We start from the raw sequence: 27,022 nt of genomic DNA, 5'->3' as shown, positions 1-27,022 counted from the left end.
TCACCAGACAGCTTAGGATCTGTTCTCCTGATTCCCTTGTATATTCCTTTCTAACTTCCCTGATTTTTGCCTGATGGAAGGACAGAATAAGGAACATAAAGAGACTCCACTTTTTCAGGAAGGCATTTTACTTAATAGCCAAGAATAAATTATTAATATTATTGCCAAATAATGTAAGCCCATAAGATGTATCATCTAAAAAAGTAAAACCTGAGCTAAAATCAGTGTTTGAGCTTAGGAGTGAAATCTCTGACCATGCACAATTTCTGATAATAAATACCATGTTTAGAGTGAGTGACACTATTTTCTCAGATGATTGATTAGGAATTCTATTTAGTACTACAGTGTTCCTAATTAATAATATATGTAATGATGCAAGACTAACCAGGGGACTTAATCAGGGAAAAATCCATAGTAATACTGTCCAGATCCATACTATGTGTCAGTTGTACATACCAAATGGAGGTATTGAGATTGTGGCATCCCAGGGAGTGTGAAAGAAAACATGTGTAGTGGTTATGCTGGAATAAACAGGCTGCTGGGGAGCACAGGATCCTGGAAGACATTGCTTTAGAGCAACCAGTAAAATTACACAGACTTAAAACGTACTTTAGTCTTTGTCTTGTAAATAATTGGGAAAAAAAACTTTGTCATGACTTATAGCTGGTTTAAAATAGCCCTCAACTTGCTGTCTGAGTGTCAGCTACTCTAAGATTGTGTCTCTCAGTTGCAGAAGTATATGCAGTTATATTTTCAGTTGTACCATTACAATATAATGAAAATTTAATCTCATTAGTATTTGTACTGCGTGTGTGTGTGTGTGTTGGTGGTGTTGGTTTAATCAGCCTTTACCATGGTACTTCTAAGTTATCCCTTTAGTTCGATTCTCAGGCATAGTTTCTTAAAGTTTAAGTGAAGCATTTTGTATTGATTTTGTATAATTCTATTCCAGAGAAAATTAGCAATGCACAAAGTAAATCAACAGTGTTGTAATTAAAAAGAAAAGAATCTGTTACAAGTCTGCCACAAAAGTGAAGTGCTTGTAAAAGTGGTATTTAACAAACAATATTATATGTTGTTAGCTGTTTAGTCTAACTGATCAGTTTTGGAGGAAAAAAAGGTACACCTCTTCCAGTCTCACCATGTTTAGCATGTTCATTTTAGCCAATTGAATTAGTAGAGATCTGACCTGGAATGAGGAAAAGGTGGAAAATATTTTGCTGTTCTTGGTTTTGAAACCTGATTAGGACTTCAGTGAAATCTGGTTCTAATTTTATATGTAGTGATTGATGACTTGATTTGTTTTTCATCTTTGAAACTCCACAGCTAACACTGCTTTTGTTAAATGTATGTAGATGTTATAGAGTCAATACATAAATAGAGGTTATTTGAATTCCAATGAAATTAAATGTTTTGCAGTTAAATCTAAATGTGAGTTTAGTAAAATACATTATTCTTGTTGTTGCCATCAGCAGATTATTGATTGGTATGGATTTTATTCTTAGTAGCAAGATGAATGTATACGTAGTTTTTTTCTGAGTTATTTCTGCAGTCCTGTAGCACTTCTTACTTAAAACCTTTTATTAATACAAAGTGATTTGAAAAACCCTAGAGATCTGTAGGGAATTGTTCTCTGTTCTATGTATTCTGTATATGAGGGTCACACAGGGAGCATAATACAGTCTATAATCAGTGAGAAATATACATCTGTATTCTAAACTAACTACAGATAAAAGTTTTGTGTGGTTAATTTGGCATTATTAAACTTCTCAAAGAAGTCTAACTTTTTGTTGAGTCACAAATATTGATCCATAAATGAAGAAAGTATTGGTTGATAGTAGGCTGAAGATGAGGCAGCAGTGTGCCCAGGTGGCCAAGAGAGCCAATGGCATCCTGGCCTGTATCAGGAACAGTGTGGCCAGTAGGACAAGGGAGGTTATTCTTCCCCTGTACTCAGCACTGATCAGACCACACCTTGAGTACTGTGTCCAGTTCTGGGCCACTCAATTCAAGAGAGATGAGGTGCTGGAACATGTCCAGAGAAGGGCGACAAAGCTGGTGAGGGGCCTGGAACACAAACCCTATGAGGAGAGTCTGAGGGAGCTGGGGGTGTTTAGCCTGGAGAAGAGGAGGCTCAGGGGTGACCTCATTGCTGTCTACAACTACCTGAAGGGACATTGTAGCCAGGTGGGGGGTGGCCTCTTCTCCCAGACAACCAGCAAGAGAACAAGGGGACACAGTCTCAAGTTGTGCTGGGGGAAGTATAGGCTGGATGTTAGGAGGAAGTTCTTGCCAGAGAGAGTGATTGGCATTGGAATGGGCTGCCCAGGGAGGTGGTGGAGGCACCGTCCCTGGAGGTGTTCAAGACTCAGTGAGGCACTTAGTGCCATGGTCTACTTGACTGGCTAAGGCTGGGGGATAGGTTGGACTGGATGATCTTGGAGGTCTCTTCCAACCTGGTTGGTAGTATGATTCTTACACAGTTCTATTGGTATATATCTATCCACAGTAATGTGAACAGGTGTTCTTGTTTGTCTGAGTGGTCTGTGTCTGCAGAACCTAGAAAGGCTCTTAGGTTTTAAATATGTTCTAAAGCTTTTAAAAGGCAACTTTTAGTGGAAGAGAAATTGGAGTCAAACAACTTTGAGGCAGAACCTACACATGTGCCTGATAATTACTTATTTTTTAGATAACTACTGACTACTTTTACAGATGTCTCACTGCAAGCTCCAATGTATACACCATGTTTTTCAGTAATACAAATAACCGTTTTTAGAGAGTTTCTGCTTCTCAATAGAACTTTGTGGATGAAGTGCTGTGAATACCCACACAACACCCTCAACCCAACAACCACAGAATTGATGGTACTAGCTTTCACTCACTGCTTTGGGGGTTTGTGCTTTCACTTATGAGCTCCTCATCAACCAAACCCAAACTCTTGTTCCTACTATGCAAGCACCCAGAAACTGTATCCCGTATCAATATGATTTTCTTCCTATATCTGGCAGAGTAAGATATCCTTTAATTTTTGTGTTCTTCTGTATCGAATCCTTCCTTAAAGCAACAGAAGAGAAAGTATCACTATAATTTTGTGCAGTATAATACAAACATGAGGTAAAATGGGTAAAAGGTGAAAAAACTTCTTGAAGAAGTGGATTTTAAAAGGGATTTTTAAAAGGAAGTTGGAAGTACAGGTTTTGCTTGGCACATAAAAAGGAAGGTTTAGTCAGTGAGAATACGAGTGAGGAATGTATTTATGTGTATCCATTTTAAGATTTGGCTATCCTAATCAGCATCTGCTACAAATCTAACAATTGACTATTTTTTTGGTTGTTACTTCTGAGGAGATTCCAAGTAGTGGAAACTGGGACTGAGTTTCCCAGTTTCATCACAGTTGTGTGTAAGTGTTCAACAAAATCTAAACCCATTTTTTTAGTTTATTTTAAATCACACTATCATCAGGGTTGGAAGAGACCTCACAGATCATCAAGTCTAACCCCCTTTACCACAGAGCTCAAGGCTAGACCATGGCACCAAGTGCCACGTCCAATCCTGCCTTCAACAGCCCTAGGGACGGCGACTCCACCACCTCCCCGGGCAGCCCATTCCAATGTCCAATGACTCTCTCAGTGAAGAACTTTCTCCTCACCTCAAGCCTAAATCTCCCCTGGCGTAGCTTGAGGCTGTGTCCTCTTGTTCTGGTGCTGGTCATCTGAGAGAAGAAAGCAACCTCCTCCTGGCCACAACCACCCTTCAGGTAGTTGTAGACAGCAATAAGGTCTCCCCTGAGCCTCCTCTTCTCCAGGCTAACCAATCCCAGCTCCCTCAGCCTCTCCTCGTAGGGCTGTGCTCAAGGCCTCTCACCAGCCTCATTGCCCTTCTCTGGACACACTCAATCATCTCAATGTCCCTCCTAAACTGGGGGGCCCAGAACTGAACACAATACTCAAGGTGTGGTCTAACCAGTGCATGTGTGTGCTAGTGGATTGTGGTGTTTGCAACCAAATATTCAGAAACTGGAAAGGACTTGTACCAGTTTACTAGACTAACCTCCAGCAGGAAACGTTATTTTTAGATCTATTTCCTAACCAATATGTCACGATGACACCCAAACTGAATTTATTCTTAGAACTACCATTAACTCTTCTTTCAGTCCCAAAGTTGGTACATGGGTATTCAGCAGCAGATCAGCATGTCTGTATGGAAGCCTTCAGAGCGTGTGCTGGCTCTTGGCCAGCTGGGAGCTAGTTAAGTAGAAAAGAGCTGGGAGAATCCTCTTACAGAAAGGAAAATAGAGTAAGAAAGGAAAAGGAATTAAGGAAGAAGGGAGGAACTTTAATTGCAGTAAAAACAGAGGAGAAACAGTATGTCTTGCATGAGGAAATGTTAAGAACTGTTTCGGAAATGAGCCTAAGCTTTGTAAGTTCTGCACACAGACACTTGGTTATTTCATCACAAAAAATCGAGCACTTTCTGCATACAGTATCTCTATTAGAATGTTAAACAGATAAATAACAGATGCAGTTTCCCTTTTTTGTTCTCAGATCTGTCTATTTGCATGCATATATATCCATAGCATATTCTAGTAAATGTCAGAGATGAAATTCCTCTGTTGCTGAAAAGAGACTCAGTCTTGTGTTTTCTTCAGTTTATTTTGCCACTTTTCTATCCCTCTCTCTGAATACTAAATCTATAATATGATTGCTTCTGAGGTTGCAGTAAAAGAGATGTGTGTGTAAAAGTCTGTCATAACCCCTGTTGCCCTCCTGAGCTTCAGTAATGCCACTAGTTGGCCAGTGTCCTTAAGACACAGTTGGGCTGTGATAAATGGGGCAGTCCAGTCATCTTCTGGCTGTTGCTCTACTTTGCTGAAGTAAAAAACTTAGATTCCTAGATGTAGAACTACAAATACCTAGATGCTGTCACACTTTCCACTTCTAGAGGGAGCTGGGATTGTTTAGCCTGGAGAAGAGGAGACTCAGGGGTGATCTCATTGCTGTCTACAACTACCTGAAGGGTGGTTGTGGCCAGGGGGAGGTTGCTCTCTTCTCTCAGGTGGCCAGCACCAGAACGAGAGGACACAGCCACAAGCTACACCAGGGGAAATTTAGGCTTGAGGTGAGGAGAAAGTTCTTCACTGAGAGAGTCATTGGACACTGGAATGGGCTGCCCGGGGAGGTGGTGGAGTCGCCGTCCCTGGAGCTGTTCAAGGCAGGATTGGACGTGGCACTTGGTGCCATGGTCTAGCCTTGAGCTCTGTGGTAAAGGGTTGGACTTGATGATCTGTGAGGTCTCTTCCAACCCTGATGATACTGTGATAGATTCACTTTCAGGACTACCTCTTGTAGAGAAAATGACAAGATGAGATTAGCTATTAGCTATTCCTCAGAAGTTCCTGACTTCTTCCTGTCCTCAGGAAGGACATATGCGCAACTTGTGTATGTGTGTCAAGGCCAAACTCTGCCTTTCTTTCTTCCTTTCACCAGATGATGGGTGTCAAGACTAGTAATCTAGTCCTGCTAATTTACTTAGCATCACAGCATAGTGCAGGTCTCAGAATCTCCTGGAAGATTTTGTCTTTTCCTTGAGATTGCAGTATCTACTTGAAATGGCTTTTAGAAAGCCATCAAAGTTTTTTGTGAGGATTTGGAAAGGCAGGTAGTCAGCCATATATGTCAACAGTTGGTGCCAATAGATTATTTATCATAATTGTTTAAAAATCAGGACATGTGACTTTCACATGACTGCAGAAAATAATGGCTTTCTACCATTACATTCCAAAGTGACTTTTTTTTAATGCTTATTATGTTTTTCATAGTAAATTAAACAGTTCTATACTCCTAGGTGCCTCTTACTCTATAGATACTTACAGTTGGTTATATCTTAATGCTTTTTTATATAAATGAACTGGATTATAGTTTTAATATTTCTGTTTGAGAGGCCCATTTTAGTGGTGTGATGCTCAGACGAGTTGTACTGAAAAAGAAGAGCCTATCTCCTTGATTGATGCTTCCCTTTGTATCAAGGCTGAGGTCATCTGGAAAAATTGATCTGAGATTTACAATGGATGTAATAAATTTGGGACAATAAGTTCTTCAGAGAACTTACACTGTCTGACAATTTTCCACTTACAGTTTTCAAGATCCGTGTATTTAAACAGTTTTAATCCATGTAATGTAGAGTATTGATTTTGTATGGTGCTTGAAAATGTCATGCAAGATTAAATCTTATAGCAATCCAAGTGTACTATGACAATACAACTTAATGTTATTAGCCAAACTTGTTATGGCATTAACAAAAAATGGTACTGAGTTGAAGTTGGCAAGACTTACAAGTGAATGAATTATGCTATCATTTCTTAATTATTTACTGCTCAACCTTTCCAGAATTTATACTGGCTTGATGTCAGCCTGCCTGTAGTTTCTAAGGTTTGATCTCCATAAACACAAGCACTACACTGAGTTTCTGCGATTCTCTTGATCTTGTAGGGTATTCCAAGATTGGTTAAAAATACACATTAATGTTGCAGTGAATTCCTTTTGCTTTAATTGCTCTCCAATGACTTAAATACTTTTGGGGTATAAATTAGCTCTCTGAATTTTAATGAAAAAACTCTCCTTTTCCCCAAATTGAAATTTGCCAAATGCTTATTCTTTCACAGTTATTTTTCTTTAAGTTGTTGTTATTTTCTTAAGCCCTAATGGTTGTGGATTTTTATTTACACCTCTTGGTTTTCCTCTTACTCACATGCGTTTTTGTGACCTTGGCTAGATGCTAGGTGCCTACCAAGCCACTCTATCACACCCCTTCCTTAGCCAAAAGGGTCATTGCTTTAGGCAGGAACAATCACTCACCAATTACTATTATGCAGGCAAAACTTGACTTGGGCAATTTGTTGCCATTCAAATCAGGGTCAGATAATGAGAAATGAACCCAAATCTTAAGAATGCCTTCCACCCACCTCTGCCTTCTTCCTGGGCTCAACTTTATTCCCTGCCTCCTTCCCACCAGCAGCTCAGAGGGACAGGTAATGTGCATTATCACTCATTGTCTCTGCTATTCCATCCTGCTCAGAGGCAAAACTCTTCACACTCTTTCCCTGCTCCAGTATAGAGCCCTTCCCACAGGAGACAGCTCTCCATGAACTCCCATGTGAGTGCTTCCCACAGGCTGCAGCTCTTCACAGACTGCTCCAGCATGTGTCTCTTTCACAGGAGTCCAAGTCTTGCCAGAAAGCTCTCTCCTCTCTAGGGTTCCACAGGTCCTGCCAGGAGCTTGTTCCAGCATGTGCTTCCCATGGAGTCACAGTCTCCTCTAGGTACATCCACCTGATCCAGCATAGGGTTCTCTGTGGGCTGCAGGACTACAGCCTACCTCAGCGTGGGCTACAGAGGAATCTTTGCTGTAGCACCTGGAGCACTTCTTCCTCCTTCTTCACTGACCTTGGTGTCTGGACAGTTTTGTCTCACATTTTCTCTTTCCTTTCTCTGGGTGTTGTTCAGAGATTTTCTTCCCCTTGCAGAGGCACTGATGGGCTCAGCCTTGGTCAGCAGTGGGTCCATCTTGGAGCTAACTGGCATTAACTCAACTGAACATAGGGGAAGCTTCTAGCAATTTCTCACAGAAGCCAACCTTGTAGCCACCCAACTACCAAATTCTTACCACACAAACCCAATACACTTTCTTTGCTACTAACTTCTAATTTTGGGACCTGGCTGGCATATAGCACAGAGACCGCACTTGAAGCATTACTAATGGATCTTTGTCTTTTCCTTAGAAAGCAGATATAAAGTGTTTGCAGTAGGTTAATGAACACATCCAGCTTTAATATGCTGTTTTGTCATGTCCAGAACCTATAGTTACTTCCCTGAAGATAAGGTAGGACTCCACTTCCTGGGATTAAGTGAAGCAATGCTAGGAAAAGGAATGATTTAACCAACCTTCTGTTGACAATAACTCAGCTTTTGTTAGTAAACTGTGTGGTTTGAGAGTGTAGTTGTACTTTCAGTTAAGTGCCATGACACAGTCATGCCAAACAGTTACACTTTCTCATTCTTTGCGATTACTTGGTAAGGATTTCACAGTATCACAGTATCATCAGGGTTGGAAGAGACCTCACAGATCATCAAGTCCAACCCTTTACCACAGAGCTCAAGGCTAGACCATGGCACCAAGTGCCACATCCAACCTGCCTTGAACTGCCCCAGGGACAGTGACTCCACCACCTCCCCGGGCAGCCCATTCCAGTGTCCAATGACTCTCTCAGTGAAGAACTTTCTCCTCACCTCAAGCCTAAATCTCCCCTGGCGCAGCCTGAGGCTGTGTCCTCTCGTTCTGGTGCTGGCCACCTGAGAGAAGAGAGCAACCTCTTCTTGGCCACAACCACCCTTCAGGTAGTTGTAGACAGCAATAAGGTCACCCCTGAGTCTTCTCTTCTCCAGGCTAACCAATCCCAGCTCCCTCAGCCTCTCCTCATAGGGCTGTGCTCAAGGCCTCTCACCAGCCTCGTTGCCCTTCTCTGGACACGCTCAAGCATCTCAATGTCCCTTTTAAACTGGGAGGCCCAGAATTGAACACAATACTCAATTTCATGGAGTTCAGGCATGGATGTGTTACTGGTATAAAAGATATCATTATAAATGTTGAATTTTGAACTTCTTAGCTGGACTGTGCTGTAATTCTGGAGGTAGAGCAAATTAGGTGTAATTGCTTTGCAAAATGTGTGTCCAGCAGTGAGAAAATCACATGTGTTCCAGGTTTGCACTATCTGGATGCTGTGCCACGTTTCTGTCTCGAAGTCTGTGTTGTTTTTTTTTTTCCACTAGTAGTTGGTAGTAATATTTTTAGGTACTTTTTATTTGTCAAAAGCAATCCAGGATAGTGAGTACAATATATTTTAAATCTGACAAATGCAGAAGAAAGAGAAGCCTCATTTCACTGAAAATAATGTTATTTCTTCAAAGTAGCTGAATATTATATTTTAAATGAAATATTCAGTATTTTTCAGCTTGGATTTGTGTGTTTTATTTATTAGGGAGTTTTTAAATTAAAGCAATTTAAAAATTGATGAAATAGCCTTCTAAGAGAGAATGCTGACCATACCATATCATTGAACAGGCAGAAAAATCTGTGCATGTCTAACAATTTATCTGATGAACTTATAAGGTATCACCTTACCTAACGTGCTTGTTATTAGCAACTGCTTACATTTTAGATCTCACAGAATAATTTCCATAATTTTCCACTTGAGAGTAAGGCAAATAATATTCAGTAAGCACTTATTATTCTGAAATGGTGAGTTGAATTTACTTTATTATGCAGAGGGCAATTTCAGAGATATGAAATATTAGGGAAAAAAATACTTGTTGATTGATGTTAGAAGATGATGGTGTTCTAAAACATATGCCATCACAGAACTTGCTTTTCATTACTTCAGTATTTTTAATGAAGAATGATATAGCAGAGAGAGAGAATATTTCAGTTGGAAGGGGTGATCATCTAGTCCAACTGCTGTCAAAATGCCTCAAACACTGACAGGCTTGGGGAACCGATTCCTTCTCTAGGAAGTCTGTTCCAGTGTTTGCCCATCCCACTCAGTAAAGAAATGCTTCCTCATGTTGAATCTAAACCTCCTTTGCCACAGCCTTGTACCATTTCCATGTGTCCTATCACTGGATACCAGGGAGAATTGCTGAGCACCTTCCTCTCCATTTCTGCACCTCAGGAAGCTGAAGGAAGCAACAAGGTCACTCCACGGCTTCCTGTTTTCATTACTAGACATGCCCAAAGCCTTTAGCTGCTCCTTGCAGCATGTTCCTCGTAGCCCTTTCTTCAGCTTTTTTACCCTCCTCTGGACACATTTGAGGCCCTTAACATCCAGTACTTGCATATGCTGCATATATTTAAAAAGCACCAAATTAATTCATCCAGTACATGGAAGCCTGTAAAGTGACAGGCTTGGAAGATCAAGCCTTCTGTTCATCTTCAACACAGATGTACCTCCTGCCATAGCTTTGCCAGGAGGGTTTCCTGAGGACTGCCCAAGAAGTCATACTAATGTGTGGCATCACACTTGTGTGTTACCTAAGGCCTGAGATCTTTAACCACCTTTGTCAATTCATTCCTTTCATGTACCTCCTAGTTTACTTCCATTTTAGTGGGTATGAAAAGCAGCTGCCTCTAAATGATACTCCAGAGTGCCTATAGAAGACTCACCATGTTGAATAATTCTTTAAAGTAAAGCAGAAGACTGCTTTAAATTTTCTTCCTAATTAGTTTGTGTGTATCAAAATGTTATCTTTGGTGTAGACAAATTTAAAATACACATTTGATTCCTCTTTTAGAGTATAAACACTTTTTCTGGTTTGAGGCTATGTTTCAAACGCAGTTGGATTTCTATTTCTAATATCAAATGTGTTACATAAACATTTAAAACTTTGACCCAGGGAGGTGGTGGAGTCACCATCCCTGGAGGTGTTCAAGAAAAGCCTGGATGTGGCACTTAGTGCCATGGTCTAGTTGATTGGATAGAGCTGGGGTATAGGTTGGACTGGATGATCTTGGAGGTCTCTTCCAACCTCGTTGACTATGACTCCTTGTTGAAAATGAATCCTGAGATCCATGGAATATTTAATTATTTGAGTCTTGTTGGAATTTAAACATCTGAAATGTCAATTGTGTAAATTTTTACATAACAGTTATGAAGGTGGATCTCTATTGGCTTTCTTAATGGTCACCAGTGATCTCACTAAGGAGAGCTGGGTATGTTTAGCCTGGAGAAAGAGATTAAGTGGGTATATCGTTAGTTCTTATAAGTGTCTTAAAGATGAGTGTCAGGTCTGTGGAGCAAGACACTTGTCAGAGCTGTGCAATACCAGGACAAGGGGCAACACATGCAAACTGGAACACAGGAGGTTCTAAGTAAGCATAAGGAAAAAATTCTTGACCTTCGAGTGTGGCAGAGCATTGGAACAACTTGCCTGGAGTGGCTGTGAAGTTGGCATGCCTGGAGGCACTCAAAACCCTCCCAGTCATGTTCCTTGGCTGTTTACTCTAGGTGATCCTGCTCTAGCATAAGGGTTGGACTAGATGATCTTCAGAGGTCCCTTTCAACCCCCATCATTCTCTAAGCTTGTGATTTGAGAAGATAACAGCCTGACAGTACCTTTTATTGAGAGTTTTAGCTACTGTGATGTAGTTTTTGCAGAGTACACCAAACACAATATATTTAATAGACTTCAAAAGCTGATTATTTTTTAGGAGTCCTATTTTTGTAGGCTATGCTTACAGCTATGCAAAATCCTCTGTATGCATAGCATTTTTGGCTGCACTGTATACCTGGAACAAAACGGTTTGTTTTTTCCATGAATATGTCCTTTCTTAGTGAGCTAAAAGATTAGAAACCGATTAAAATGCTGCCATTCCTACATCAGTATCTTCTATAAGTATGTGTTACTACTCAAAAAGAGATTCCATTAATTTCAGGATCTTTACATAATTCGTATGGAATTGGGAACACTGGCAATGTAATAATTTGAAAATGTAATTGCTTTCACCTGTTAAAATAAGTAAGATGCACAGTGGTGGAAAGTATGTGTAGTTTAGAATGGAAAATAGTTGAGCACATACCCTGAAGTACAGGACTTTCTTTTTTTCTGTCTGAGGGAAGTGTCTGTTTTGTACTGCTACATCTTCTCAAAAGTCTGCATGGCTTTTGAAAGTCAACGATTCTGCAACGTACAATATTTCAGGCTAGCAGCTACTGCCGAGTAATGAGGCATGGGAGCAGCTGGTATTGGTTTATTTCAGAAGCTTTGTGTCTCATTCTGTTAGCCTACCTACAGATATTAACTGCTTTTTCCACTGTGTGATCTAAACCTAGAACAAATAATTCATAATTTTGAAACAGTTAAATGATCTTTCATGCATTTTGTTTGAAGTCTATTGTGTGAGGCTAATCAGCGGTGAAGAAAACAGTGACTCGCTGCTAAAACTAAAGCAATTCTTAACTATGCAAAAGAACAGGAACTTCTATAAAAAAAAAAAGAGAAGATGAATGTTTGTCACTGAACCCTACTGAATCTAAACAAAGAAAAAGATTACCTAATAGTCTTGCAATGCATTTGAAGTACTGTCTGCTATTTGTTTGGGGAGTTGAATGGAATATATGTCTTAAAATATTTCACCAGAAGTAATGGTGTTTTCCAGTGGGTAGAACTTAACGTTAGTAAATTACAGTATCTTTTTTTTCCCCTAGTCAGGACTCATTATTATACTGCAACACAAAAATAATTGAAGCTTCTTTTACTTTCCTGTGATGCGTCTCGGAGATAATTTGTACTAATGATGAATTGTGTTACAGGGAATTTTATGTTGGTTTCTCATTATTTATTTATTTATTTTTCTGACCAGTTTGTATTAGAAGAGCAATACTTTTTAAAACTGCATTCCCATTTTAATTGTAAAAACTCAGTGCCAGAGAACTGACTTATCCAGAAAATCAAAGCAAATTTTGCCCCACACAGAAAAGAAGTACTAACAGATGAGAATTTAAAATACTTTCCTTATGCTAGATAGAAACTCTATTTTAGATGGGCCAGTTGTATAATTGTTCTCATTAGGTTTGGGGTTATCTCCTCAAGTGGAAACTGAATAGGGAGACTCCTTTGGACCTTACATTTTTCTGAATGTTAATGCAACAAGAAAGTCATATTTTCCTTAAAGCTGGAAAGCACTACAATTGATGATTGGACTTGATGATCTTAGAGGTCTTTTCCATCTGGAACAATTCTATGATTCTATAAATGGTCCTGTTTATATATTTTTTAAAAAAATCCCTATTACTGACATCAGAAAATTGCTTTTAAAAGAAATTATGTTTATGATGCATTTGAATTAATTGCATGTACCAATTAATGGAGTATATGAAATATACTCCATTTGAGATTAAAGTATATGTACTTGGAATTTATACATTGTGTGACAGTTTGGGTGTTCCCCACCTCCCCCCCCCCCACTTTAGAAATCACCCAGACTAGACTCAGCCAGCTCTGGAAATATGAATGAAGCTTATATTTACAGCTAGCACAGTATACAAGCAGAGATTTACAGTATATACAGTTATAGACAGGAATATTCAAGGTAAAAAGTAATATAGAAACACAACTCCCCTCCCAGAAACCTGAGTCCCCAGGAGGGGCTCTCAACCACACCTTGCCTTCCCCCTACCCCTCTCAACCTTACCCCAGTCCCAAGGAAGAATAGAGGTTCCACCAGAGGTTAAGAAGCAAAGTGGGCTAGCCCAAAATGGAGGGTGAGGTTAGAAAGTAAGATGCAACTCAGCCAGCAGCCCCAGCGAGAATGATGGCAAGAGTGATTATCTAATGTTTCTGTTTCTTGTTCCTATACTTCTCAGCGAGACTGTGAGCGAAGTAGACATCACCATTGTTTTCTTTCCACAGCCCGTAATGTAGTTCTTCTCACCAAAACATTCTACCCTGCTTCAAACTAGCACATACATATATTGCTTTTTAAGGCTCTTTCTTCTGTATTTCCAGTTTTTCAGGTATATTAGAGAACCTGACTAATGTTAAGGTGGCAATGGATCAGTTTACAGAGGAAAAAACACAGCCTAGTTGTCTGTGATAACAGTAAGCTTAAAGTGCAGATAGTCCATATTGTCCTATGTCCGTAACAGTCTGACTTCTAAATAAACCATTAAATTATTAATATGTGGAGTTAGTAATATCCTATTTCTGGTAAAAAGTTTGGGAAAAATACCCTTTTCAATTTGATGAGTATGAGCAGTTATTTGTACTCCTAATGCAGTTTTCAACTGGAATGCAGCCAGAGTGTAACACCATCTGCAGTACACAGGAAATCGATAATTGTCAACACTTTGTGTACAAGGAGAGAAACTGAGTAATATCCACAGAATTTAGTTCAGCTTGCTGCATCAAGCTAGCACTTTTCTAGAGCTTGGGCTTCTCTGTATGATGTGGTTATGGCTTTAGTGGCCTTTAGTTTTTAAGTCCTCAGCCCTAAGTCTGGTCATCCAATGTTGATTGGTTCTAGCCTCATTCCACTGTAGGTGGTTTCAATAAATTCTCTCAGGCTTTGTGACAAAAATTGTTCATAAAGTAATTGAGAGATTTCCTCAGAGCACTCTACATCAAAGGATGCTTAATTGTCCCAGCCATGCAAGAAGAAAAACAAGATGTGAAGTGCTGAGTTTAATTAGGCCACAACTTTATTAACTCAACTGGGAGCATTACCCAGCAATAAATGCAGGTCATTGTTCTTTCCCTGAACATCCTTGTTTTTGGAGGACTGCTTTTCACTTCTTTTTTTCAGAGGACTGCTGTTGGCTTCTTTTTCCAGCCCCTGAGATGAGACCTCAGTTCTTTCTTAGTATGATGACTGAGTTGGGGAATATGGGAAAGAGGGATTTGTCCCTGTGATACTACGTAGAGTCAGATTTCCCTTGCCTGTCCAGTGCCTTTCTTGTCACTCCTTATTTAAGACAACTATTCAGAATACGAAAAATCAATTCAGAAAAATGTTAACTAATACTGTTTTGAAAAGGATATTCACAAAGTAAAAGAAATAGATGGCTATTGTAAGAGCGTGAAGATGGGTATTAGAAAACACTCCCTTGTGTCTGTGCTGTTTTCTTGAGCAGCACACAGTAAAAGCAGTAGTGTGCTAGTTTTGTGTCAAGCGCTCTATGAGCTATTTCCAGTGATTTTAAGCATGGCAGATGTAGCTACATCTCCACTGCAAGACTGTGCTTTGCAACAGAAATGTGCATCACAGTGTATGAGGTGAGTTTCTCCAGGAATGGAGAATTAAGCTATTGATGCTTTTCAGAACAAAGCAGCTATTTTGCAACACTCAGCTGATATAAAGAGCCTGTGCCAGGTTTGAGTATTCAGTTTCTCAGGTTGACTCATACTAAATGTATCAGGCTTTACTACTTCCTTAAAAAGAAACAATTTAAATGTCTACAATTAACAAAGTTCATCTATCATGTTAAATACCCATTTTATCTTACCTATCTTCTTCCTAAAAAGAATACAAAGAACAAGTGCCAGTAGTTTCTGAAGAGATTTCTGAGCCATTTAAACAGACAAAGTATGCTCTGAAGAGGTACAGCTGCTCCTTAGCATGCAAGGAACTTTCCACATTCCACTTTTAATAAACAATCAAACTTTTATACCAAACATTTTCCATAAACCCACATTTTCTAATTAAAAGTTTGTTTTGTGCAAGGAACTCCAGGTGGTATAATTAGTGAAATATATTTTAATGATAAATCTTCCTTGTCCTATTTTTCTTTAATAACAAAAAATGTCCTATGCATTTGAGATGCTCCCTATGGGTTGTATATAAGAGCTTGGTTAATTAGCTAATCAACTTACCCACCTTACCTTTTCTAAATGTGTCCTGCTTCACAGGTGTAGTCTCAATTTTTATTTGGGATAGAGGACACAAATAAAGCATGTAGTACTCACCCTGGCCTGCAGAGAAGAGATTTTGGACTGTCCTTTGAATGTCAATTTCTTAACAGGCGCATCAGGCGCAGCTCTCAGCCCTGGTCAGACTGCCTACCTTCAGGCTATTCCTGTGTGTCTTAGATCAGGCCTTCCTAAAGCAGAATATCCCAGATGCTATAGCATGACTAAAATATTGTTAACTCTCACTGTGTTTCAAAAAACCCACTTGCTGCTGCTTTAAGACTCTGCTTTCCTTCACTTACGATTTGTTTAACTTTGTCCTTTCTTTTAAAGTTGCAATCAGTACATGGATTTTATAGTGCTGGTTTTCTGCTTTTCTCTTCCTTTGCTTTATTTCTGCTCTGTAATTCTAATTGTTTTGAAGTTTTTATTCTGATATATGTAAGGTCTTATCAAACCCACCAGTGTTTGATGTTCTTCCTTTTCATACTCTGTAAAAAGTCTTTAGTTTCTGTTCTAAGTGGTTGATTTGTAGCAGGAAAGACAAAATCTCATATGTAGTGGTTCTGTGACTGTCATATGTAGCATAAACTTAAATCCTTTAAGTCTCCAATCGTTGATGCATGTCAAGAACTTTGCTTATATTGAAAAGGCCTTGGTATTTTGTTTGTTTGGATTCCTTTTCCTTCTTATTTTTCAGAATAACACGCACAAAAAATTTACAATTTAATAAATTTTCTTCAATTTACCTTAAAAGTAAGGTAACCTGCACTGGTTAGACCACACCTTAAGTACCGTGTTCAATTCTGGGCCCCCCAGTTTAGGAGAGACATTGAGATGCTTGAGTATGTCCAGAGAAGGGTGACAAGGCTGGTGAGAGGCCTTGAGCACAGCCCTATGAGGAGAGGCTGAGGGAGCTGGGATTGTTTAGCCTGGAGAAGAGGAGCCTCAGGGGTGACCTTATTGCTGTCTACAACTACCTGAGGGGAGGTTGTGGCCAGGAAGAGGTTGCTCTCTTCTCTCAGGTGGCCAGCACCAGGACAAGAGGACACAGCCACAAGCTACACCAGGGGAAATTTAGGCTTGAGGTGAGGAGAAAGTTCTTCACTGAGAGAGTCATTGGACACTGAAATGGGCTGCCCGGGGAGGTGGTGGAGTCGTCGTCCCTGGAGATGTTCAAGGCAGGATTGGACGTGGCACTTGGTGTCATGGTCTAGCCTTGAGCTCTGTGGTAAAGGGTTGGACTTGATGATCTGTGAGGTCTCTTCCAACCTTGGTGATACTGTGGTTTTAATCTAGGAGTCATTTACACAATTTTATTATAACAGGTAAGAAGAGGAACGCTTCCAAAACATCCTCGTATTGTGACAAGGTGGACTATATTTCTTTCTGTTGAGGACAGTAACCAATGACCAAGCATTTCAATCCTGTCTTAGATTCACCCAGCTTCACCCAAACACTGATAAGCAAGGGATTATTCTAGAGCTTGTCAGCATAGTGCAGGTTCTGGACATGCCCTGCAGAACAATAAGGAGCTGAAGTTAATAGCTGGAAAGATGTATTTGGGAGTAAATGTTGTGTGGCCTCTGTTGTTGAGTGCAAGCCTGTGAAATAGATGTTAAATTATGGCCTCCTTTCTGCCTGGAGATTACTTCTTCCCAGTGTTATTCTCAAAGCCTCCCTTGTAGACAGTAGGCTTCTCTGAAACCCCAGAGCCCTGTCTTACTGCCCAGCATTGTTGCCTTTGTACCTGTTTTTCCCATGGTGATGTCCTATTGATTTCAGACCCTGAGATCTGAAATCATAACGTTTTAATCCATGATTTCTAGTACCACTGTCATCTGCTAGGAAGAAGAACAAAATCACTTGTAAAATCAGTTTGATCACCACCTTGAGCTTCTAGCTGCTTTTGAATTTTATGAGATAAGTAATCTCCAAGTATTCAGCAATATCTGTATAGCTTATAAGGTATTTGTGGCTACTTTCACTCAAATCCGTAACATTGACTCTTTGGATTCAAGGCAATTACAAAAGGTAGTATTTTGTATTTTATTTTGTGCCAGCCTGCCGTGAATAAGGGAAATGTATTGCAATATGTTGCTCTGTGTTGCAGCACTTTTTTATTTTTTTTTGTTCTGAGGGCTTTATTTCTCCTCCAGATATGTGCTAACCTTATTTTTCCTGACTGGAAAAAGAGCTTTTGTTGACATGACTGGAGTTATGGCTATTCCTGTCATATCTGGTATTCCCGATTTAGCCTCTGCTTCAGTGGTTTATGAAGAAATTTACCAGCTGCTTTGGCAGGGAAAAAATAAAAAAGGAAAAAAGGGGAAAAAAAAAAAAGAGTGTGTACATAGCATATCTGCTTTCCAGAGCAACTAAAAAATGACAGTGGATTTGTGGTGCTCTTTTTATCAGGTTGCCTAATTCTAAAAAAAAAAAATATCTAAATAGGTGAATGCTCCCACTGGAGAGTATCTCTGAAAGATGAAGACCCTTACAAATTTGTCATCTGGAAAGACTTTCTAAATTATTATCCACAAATCCACTGCTGATTAGGGAGCCTCACATGAGACCAGAGTGTAATGATGAGAACAAATGTACAGTCATCAGTGTATAACGGTGTACTGCATAAATGTTTTTGATGCTTTGATATGATTAGGAGTTGGTAATAGTCGCTTCATGGTAGAGGTTGTATGGTAGAGTAGTTCCTGCAATTTTTGATACTGCATTGACATACAGATTTAGAAGCTATGGCAGAACAGCTCTGATGTTCTGAGTGGAGACAGGAATGTATATAAGGAAGCCTGAGGAAAAAGGCTGTTGTTGGTATTTTTGCTTTCCTGAAGTTCACAGACAAGGAACCAGTCTCCTCCTCTATTACTTTTTCATTCTTCCAGCTAAGAGTTCACCAGCTTTTAAGGTCCCTGCCAAAGAGCCTTGTCAGTATTTATTGCAAGGGAACAAATTCCAAGCCACAGGTAGTCGTTCCAACAGCAGCTCTGTACCAGTTGTGGTGTAGTATTTCTCTTTACCTCCTCTGTTTTGTAATGCAGTGCAACTGTTTATCCTGATCTGGATAAAGATAAGATGCTTTCCCTCTTATTTTCCCATTTTATAATATTCTTTACTCTTAGAGTGATGGAAGATAAGCAGAAGATGTTACCTCATAGGTTTCCCTTAGTGTGAAGGATGGTGTTTCATAAGTTGTGCTGAGAAAGACCTTTCTTTTCTGCAGTCCCACGTTGATCCTTGTGAGCCCCTTACAGTTATTAAATGCTACTTGCAGTAACAAAGAAATACACTATCCACAACAGATAAACTTTATGGGTGTCTGAAGAGAACCCTGTTACATCAAAAAAATGTCTGCAGCTGGGTTCTGCCAGCATACAACATTTTTCAAAAGATAGAGGAGCAGTACTGAAGATGTGATTGTCTTCAGTCTTTGCCATGTTTAGGTAAACCTTTCAGGAGGAAACTCAAATTCATTCTTGGTTGCACTTCAGGTGTTCTTTGTAACTTTTTCAATTTTAACAGGTGGTAGGATGTTGAAAGCTCCTGTTTGTAAGCCTGTAGGTATCCACTAAGCTTTCTGATTCTGGAAGCTGAGTTTGAATATATAGATTTTGCTGTTCTAAGGTACAGAAAACCAGCCTTATTTCTAAGAAAAAACACCACACTTCTATGAGCAGCCTGATACTTGTGTAGCACAGCAATTGTGTCACAGCTTTTATTTTGGCTGGTACATTAATAGTAACACCTTTGTCTTCCTTTCTCATTAAACCTGGAGTGACTTCAGATGGTTGAAGCTCTGTCACATTTGGAGGAAACAGCCCAGAAGATATTGATGGTTGACTGACAGGCAAAATATGATTGTGCAAATCTCTTACAAAACTGGACTAACAAAGTGACATACAATTCTACCGTGAGTTTTCATGTGGCATACAATTCTGCCCTGAGTTTTCCTAATATGTTTATATCTTAAAAGTTAGGGATGCATATTTAAACAGGAGAAACAAGTAAAACTGCTGCAAGCTTGCACATGATGAAGCATTGAGAACAATTTTATTGTCTTAGGTGTAATAGAACTGATAGCAAATTCTTAAAATATAATCCTATTAATTTTGAGTAGAAAGAAATCCAAGGAAGTTGTTATAATATCTTTCATTTGAGCAGCTGTAATTTATGTATCCCTGTCAGACATACATAGATCAGTTTCTTTTTATATTCAATGCATACAAGTTATAATTATTTTTAACATGCTGTCCAGCTTACAGACCTGAATCTTGAATAAGGGTCAATTCTCAGATTGAAGCACCCTAATATCCATACCCAGTTAAAGATGCCTGCGCTTGCAGTAGGTGGCAGAGTTTTGGTTAGTAACAAATGGCATTCTTGCTTAAATCAATACAGTCAGCTGAGTCTTGACCATAATTTTACTTGTCCTTAAGTATGTGTCTAAAGTGGGATTAATTTGCCTAAACAAATGTTACTAGTGTTTCTAGAGATGCCTTTAGATATACGAGATGTCCATACACAACCAATAGGAGATCCCTGTCCTCCGGGATTGGTAGCTAAAAGTTGGGCATGATGCCTTAGGTCATCTAAAATAACAATTGATGCCTATATCTAGGCAACTGAGAGCCTTTGTGAGTGGGCAGTTTAATTTCTTAGTAGACTCCATTGTATGCACAGACTGTAAGAAAAAAGTGCAGATCTTTCTTTGTCAGAATAGTTTATTGAAAACCAAACATACAGGAGAGTCCCTAAATTTAAATGTTTTAATATGAAATTAAATCCTGCTTTATACCTCTGTCTGAAAATGTGAAGTGCAAATAATAGAAAACATTTTTCCCTAGTTTAGAAGAGTATCTTAAATCTAAAATAGTTATTGCTAAACTTTCAAAACACATTATTTGTCTGCAATGCAAGACTAAGGTTTATCTATGCAAAACAGATCAGAATAATGTAACTCAGGTTTCAAATTTCTTGGGGCAAAGTGAAGAAATATGAAAGAGCAAAACTGTACTTTGTGTGTGTTTTTATCTTTTATTTGGGGGGGGGGTGGTTGATTTGTTTGCTTTTTATTTTTGTCTGTCTTCTTGGTTTTGATTTTGGTTGTTCTAGTTGCAATGGAAAGTGGTGCCATTTCAAACTGAACTTTTTAGGCAACTGTTGACAGGTACAAACTTGTAAAGACAATCCCTGAACTGTGCTTACCTTTGGTAGGGTCAAATACCATTTTCTGATGACATTTTTAAAAAGCAGCATAAAGGAAGCCTCTGTATCACCTCGTCTAGACTTTATCCTAGATAAGTTTCTGACCTTTCTCATTCATCTGAAGGAATTGAAGCAATCATGTGCATTCTTCATCTCAATGGCCAACTTCAATCCATTGCTATATATAGTAGTACAAACAGATAAGTTTCCTGCTCCATTTTAGCTTTTGTAAGATTTTGTCCACCACTTATGACAAAAAATGTATAGACTGTAAGCAGTGTAAAATCACTTCAAAATCCATGCATAGGAAGCAAATACATGATGGTGGGGAGGATGAGAAGAAAGATGAGTGTGAGTCCTAGTGATGTTTTGATAGCCACCATACTGACCAAACAGTGTAAGATAATGTTTTGCTTTAGTCTTGTGATATCAGGCAAGTATAATTTTGGGTTTATGATAACAATACATTGTTCTGGAAGGGTGGTTTCTCACTGTTGTTAATGTCATTTATAAAGAAGGAAGATTCCACTATTCTCAGTTTACAAATGAATAAAGATGACTTCATTTAGTTGGAATTATATGCTAGCCACATCACTTCTCATGTATTTAGAAATCACCTAGCACACTGTGATTGCTTTCAAGTGTAAATAATTTTATAATTTATAATGGCATTCTTTAAATCTGATACTGTGCAGGGATTGTTCTGCAATCTGTAGAAGTTTTGATGATATTTAATATGTTTTGGTAACATCTCCCCCTGAAAATAAGAATTCCAGATCATATAGTCATGGGTAGTTCAGTAAATACTTTCCCTGTTAAATTAATATATTCTGGGGAGATAACTAAAAATTGTGACAAGGGGGCACAGTCTCAAGTTGTGCCAGGGTAGGTATAGGCTAGATATTATTAGAAGTTCTTCACAGAGAGAGTGATTTCCCATTGGAATGGGCTGCCTGGGGAGGTGGTGGGGGCACCGTCCCTGGGGGTCTTCAAGAAAAGACTGGATGAGGCACTTAGTGCCATGGTCTAGTTGATTGGTTAGGGCTGGGTGCTAGGTTGGACTGGATGATCTTGGAGGTCTCTTCCAACCTGGTTGATTCTATGATTCTAATACAGAATCATACAATTGTTTTAACTGGCAAAGACCTTTTAGGATCATTGAGTCCAACCATTGACCTAACACCACCACAGCCATTAAACCATGTTCTGAAGTGTAGTGTATACATGTTTTTTGAACACCTGGAGGGAAGGTTACTCCATCACCTCTCTGGGCAACTTATACCAATGGCTGACCATCCTTTTAGTAAAGAAAAACAAAATCTGTAACATCCAAGGTTCATTTCTTAAAAAAAATACTGTCTTTCAGCTTGTCTTAGCAAAGAGGGGTTTTGCCAATGTAACAGGTATTACTTGTCAAAAAAGAGTACATGTCCTTCAAGGTGAATGAGGTGCCATTCAGAATGCATTCTCTGAGATGTGTAGTAAAATGCTAGATTCAGGTTTATCCAGTTAGACCAGTTCTGTATTAGGTCTTGGTTTTCACAACTTCAAATAAGTCAATCAGTAATATTTTCAAGAGAGATGCACACATTTTAAGGCCAGAATTGACTGAAAGAAACAGAAACTCTAGGAAAAATGACTGAGATGGAAGAGAGGAGTAAGAAAGGACACAGGAGAGCTGAAAGTGGAAATACAAAATACAAAGGAGTCATCTATCTGTCCACTACTACGTCAGTTTGTTTAGGAATGTAGAAGTAACTGGGTAAAATGAGAGTAAAAAAAAGTGGAGTAAGAAAATTAGGCAAAGGAGAAGAATGACATGAAAGGGAATTAGGGCAGTGTAAGAGGAAAAAAATGCACTCTAGGATCAATAAACAATGAGTATGAAATGGCCTCTATTATACAAAAGGAAAAAGAGATGTAATTAAAATAAGAAAAAGATGCAAGACTAACCTGAGATAGTTTATTTGTGCACTGTAGGCTGCACACATTTCAGTAGTTTTATGTAAATTTTGTGTGAATTTGGTGTGTTCTAAAGGAAACTTGGGTAAAATAGTTGGATTTACTTGGACAGGCAAGTGGGCAAAGTAGTTATGCAAATTACTTGCCAAGGCTGCAGATGATCCCTCTAGTCTTAATATCAGGGCATTTAGTCTTGCATTGCCAAAGCACTTCTCACCTTTTTTGGAAAAATAAAAAACCAAACAAACACCAAAAAAACCAATCCAAATAGTGGCAATATTTGATACATAATTTTTTGAAAGATCATAGTTTTTAAGTAGCATGACCTTGGTCAGTTGTCTGGTGACACGTTTTCTTCTCTCTGTACTGTCTGAAGACATCAGAGCTTGAATGTCATGTAATGTTCTAATCAAAGTCTTTTATGAACGTTTATGGAATGTAACTCAGTGGCATGTATTGGTATTGTAACAATAACTGTAAACCAAGCACATAGGCTTTCTTGAAGGACAGTGCTGTTACTCCCCTCATTCTGCTCTGGTAAAGACTCATCTGGAATACTGCTTCCAGTTCTGGGCTCCCCAGTTCAAGGACAAAAAAAACTACTGGAGACAGTGCAATGGACAACCGCTAAGCTGATTAGGGAACTGGAGCATCCACCTTACTAAGAAAGGCTGAGAGAGCTGGGTCTGTTTAGCCTAGAATAGAGCAGACTGAGGAGAATCGCATTAATTCTAAGCAATATCTAAAGGGTGAGTGTCAGGAGGATGGAGGCAGATGCTTCTCAGTGGCATCCAATGACAGGACATTGTTAAGGAGGGGATTAGGTTTGAACCTGGGTTTGGGGTGAAATGCAGTGAGGCCGATGGAAAAGTTATTAATTTATTAACATATAAAGAGAAAACTCCCCCAAACCTATTTACAACTAACCCACACAAATTCTACGATGCAGTAGAACTGTTTTTGCAGAGTGTCTATATACAATCAAATGAAGCGATTTGGAAGAGGGTTTTGGAAATGTTTCTAATTAGAGACTCTGACAGCATAAGTTGCTGCTGGTAAGGTTAATCAAATTCTTTTAGCAACTTGAGTAAAGACAGTTCAGATACTCACTGGTCAGAAGTCTTAATATCTGTTCCAAGAGCATACGCAGAAATATATATATATATATATATATATATATATATATATATATATATGATGAAAGCCGTGTGGCTGAGGCTTCTCCTTTGTGGCTGCTGCCATGTGGCTTGTTGCCAGTTCAGTCCAAATTGGGGAACGCCATCTGAGGATGGTTTGTGGGCATGGGAGAGGTCTTCCGTGGCTCTCAGGAAGTCATCGGGTGGTCAGCAGCCACCCAGGCAAAGGAGGGTCCAGGTTTGTGGGATGGAGCAGTCCGATTGAGTGCTGCGCCCTCGGGTTGGCACGGTGGGACAGCAAGTCCCTGCTTACATGTGTGTGATGGTTTGGGTGTTCCCCGCCCCCCCCCCCCCAAACTTTAGAAATCACCCAGACTAGTCTCAGCTGGCTCTGGAATATAAATGAAGTTATTTATTTACAGCTAGCACAATATACAAGCAGATATTTACAATATATATAGTTATAAACAGAAATATACAAGGTAAAAGGTAATACACAAACACAACTCCCCTCCCAGAAACCTGAGTCCCCAGGAGGGGCTCTCAACCACCCCTGCACCTTCCCCCTGCCCCTCTCAACCTTGCCCCAGTCCCAAGGAAGAATGGAGGTTTGGCCAAGAGGTTAAGAAGCAAAGGTGAGTGGAAGGTGTGTTAGAGAGATGCAGCTCAGCCAGCAGTCCAAGCCAGAGTGAGAGAAAATGGTGAGAGTGCTATCTAATGGTTTTGTTTCGTCTTCAGCAAGACTCTGAGGGGAGTAGACATCACCATTGTTTTCCTTTCACAGCCTATGAGCTAGTTCTTCTCACCAAAACATTCTACTCTGCTTCAAACTAGCACAGTGTGATTCAGAGTGTCATGGCACACGGAAGCATGTAAAGCAAACAGGTAGCAAACAAAACAAAAGCAGCAGCAGGCAGCAAACAAGCAGCGAGGTGAGCATCCTGTTCACTTGTATTCTCCTATTTATCAGATGTGGGCCAAGATTAAAGGTCCTTTGGCCACGATATTATCCAATCTGCGTTGGCAGTCGGCCACAACATACCAAATTAGGCAGGGTCCACAGGCCTGGCTCCCCCAAATATGGGAAGAGCAGGGCCCTTGCACCTCTTAGGCCGTAAGGTAGGCGTGTGGGCAGCATTACATGACTTGGGCCCTGGGCAGGCCGGACTTTATGGCGCCAGGCCCTTTGTGGCCCTCTGTGTCCATTTGGTAGGTGAACATGTACAAGCCTACTTTGGGCCTATGGGCCCTCCACGACAGACAGAAATGTAAGGGGAAAAAAATCTTCACTTTTGAGGATGACAGAGCACTGAAACAGGCTGCCCAGAAAGGCTGAGGAGTATCCATCTTTGGAGACATTCAAAATGCCCTTAGACGCATTCCTGGATTGTCTGCCCTAGGTGATCCTGCTTTAGCAAGGGAAATGAAGTAAATGGTCTTCAGAAGTCCTTTCCAACTCCTGCCGTTCTGTGATTGTGATTCCATCAGACTGCATGCATCCGACTTGCCCAGCCTTAACGTCCATGAGTCAGTTCTGGGTATACTAGGACTTCCTCCTGCAAGAAGATGGTGTTCGTTGTCTGTTGTCCCCAAGTGGATAAGCAGTTCAGTTCCTCCTTTCTGGAAACGGCAACACTCTCAAAACAGTCCAAAAAAGAGGTAGTCAGGAACGTAGGTGGTTTTCAGGGCTCAAGTTTCTCTTCCCACTGTGGCTAAACACTGAACCAGGTAGGGTTAGTCACTTGCTGGATCTTGTATTTATTAGATGAAGACAAGGGGTACATTTTTAGTTTCTAAGTTCCTGTTATTTTGAGCTGAACAAGTCCAGATTTTCCACCTCTGCTTTCATGCTAAAGGAGAGAATTTCTGCTGGTGAAAAGCACTGACATGATTTAATGAATTAAGTATAGGAAGGTAAGTAATTAAGAATAATAGATAAGGAAATATTTGTTGCAACATACTCTGCAGAAATAATTAGAATAAAATGTGCAAGTTAGGGAAAGGATAAAATTCATTTAAATTATTCTGCAAGGTGGCTTTGATCTGACTGTGAGTTCTTTGGTGGTGGTGTCTCTTGCTGTGGTTCATATAGCGCCTGTAGCAGTGGGGCCTCCCAGCTGATGCTTCCAGCCACGTGTAGTAAAAATACTAATGAGAATAAAGATAACAACGTCCTATTTGTTCTCATCCATATTTACTAGTAGAATGAATAAGTTGTTAACTCGGTGGATCTGATGTTGTAATTGCATAGTTGTCAATGCTGTCTCATAGGTGACTTTCTCAATGAAGCCTAACTAGTCTTAACAAATCCTTTGTCAATTTTTGTTACAAATAAGGACAACTTTCTCTAGCTACTTACTTCCTGTAACAGTATTTCTTAAAGAGTTGTCCTCTTCAGGATGTTGGTGACCACAGAAAGATGAAATCAGTCCCTCTCCTACCTCTGATTGAAAAAAGTCCAAACTCACCTCCTTCATGCTGTTCTGAGATGCTATACCTTTTTCACTTTAATGAGGCTGGTAGTGCTATTTAATTTCTGCTTAGGCCTTTAGCATGCAGTGTTCTCCAGTGTTAATCTGGAATGGATGGATGGAGAAGATACAGAAAACAACCAATTCTTTTTTCATATGCATGCTGATGGTATTTTGTCTGGGAGAAACATCTCAAAGGAAGTTCATCACTGCTGAATTTCACACAAATGGAAGATGCTTGAGTGTATTCGCTTGAATTAACTCAGTGCAAGTGTGAACAAAAAAGTCATAGCTGAGCTACCATCTTGTTAACTCTGAGAGTATTGCTAAGGCGTGGGGAGATGTAACTTGCTGTTCTTTATGCTGCAGTACACTTAGTTGTTCACAGTGAACTGTAAAAGAGCCTTTATGTACTTCTGACCATATATGAGACTGTTCCTTGATCAGTACTTCAAGACTGGTTGCAAGTACCAAGAGATCTGCCTGGCTTTTGTCACAGGATGTGAACTCTGCATTTTCTTAAAGATAAGGCAGAAGTAATAGTTGAAGTGGGGAAGAAAACATATCATATATCATAGCAGTCATCTGGTTATTTACTTGCCTTAGCTTATCCCCATTCTTAATTTGCCTAGTGTTTTTTATGCCAACTTTTCTAGAGCAAGATCTTTGGTGCATGGTTTAGTCCTTCTATCACAATATATATGGATCTTTAATATAATGTTATTTTACAACTACTACTCTACCTTTATTTAGTTGAGATTGCTCCTAGATAGGTCAT

The 27,022-nt window shown here is 39.6% G+C and overlaps 1 protein-coding gene across 8 annotated transcripts in view; it reads left to right on the top strand.

Moving 5' to 3' along the window:
- FOXP2 (forkhead box P2) overlaps positions 1-27,022 on the top strand; it is a 355,294-nt gene that overhangs the window by 80,212 nt on the left and 248,060 nt on the right. The window lies entirely within an intron of this gene.

Source organism: Pogoniulus pusillus, chromosome 4 (assembly GCF_015220805.1).
Source record: "Pogoniulus pusillus isolate bPogPus1 chromosome 4, bPogPus1.pri, whole genome shotgun sequence".
In the NCBI taxonomy this organism is placed as follows: Eukaryota; Metazoa; Chordata; class Aves; order Piciformes; family Lybiidae; genus Pogoniulus; species Pogoniulus pusillus.
The sequence above is the reverse complement of the archived record's forward strand: the minus strand, read 5'-3'. Positions and strand labels throughout refer to the sequence as shown.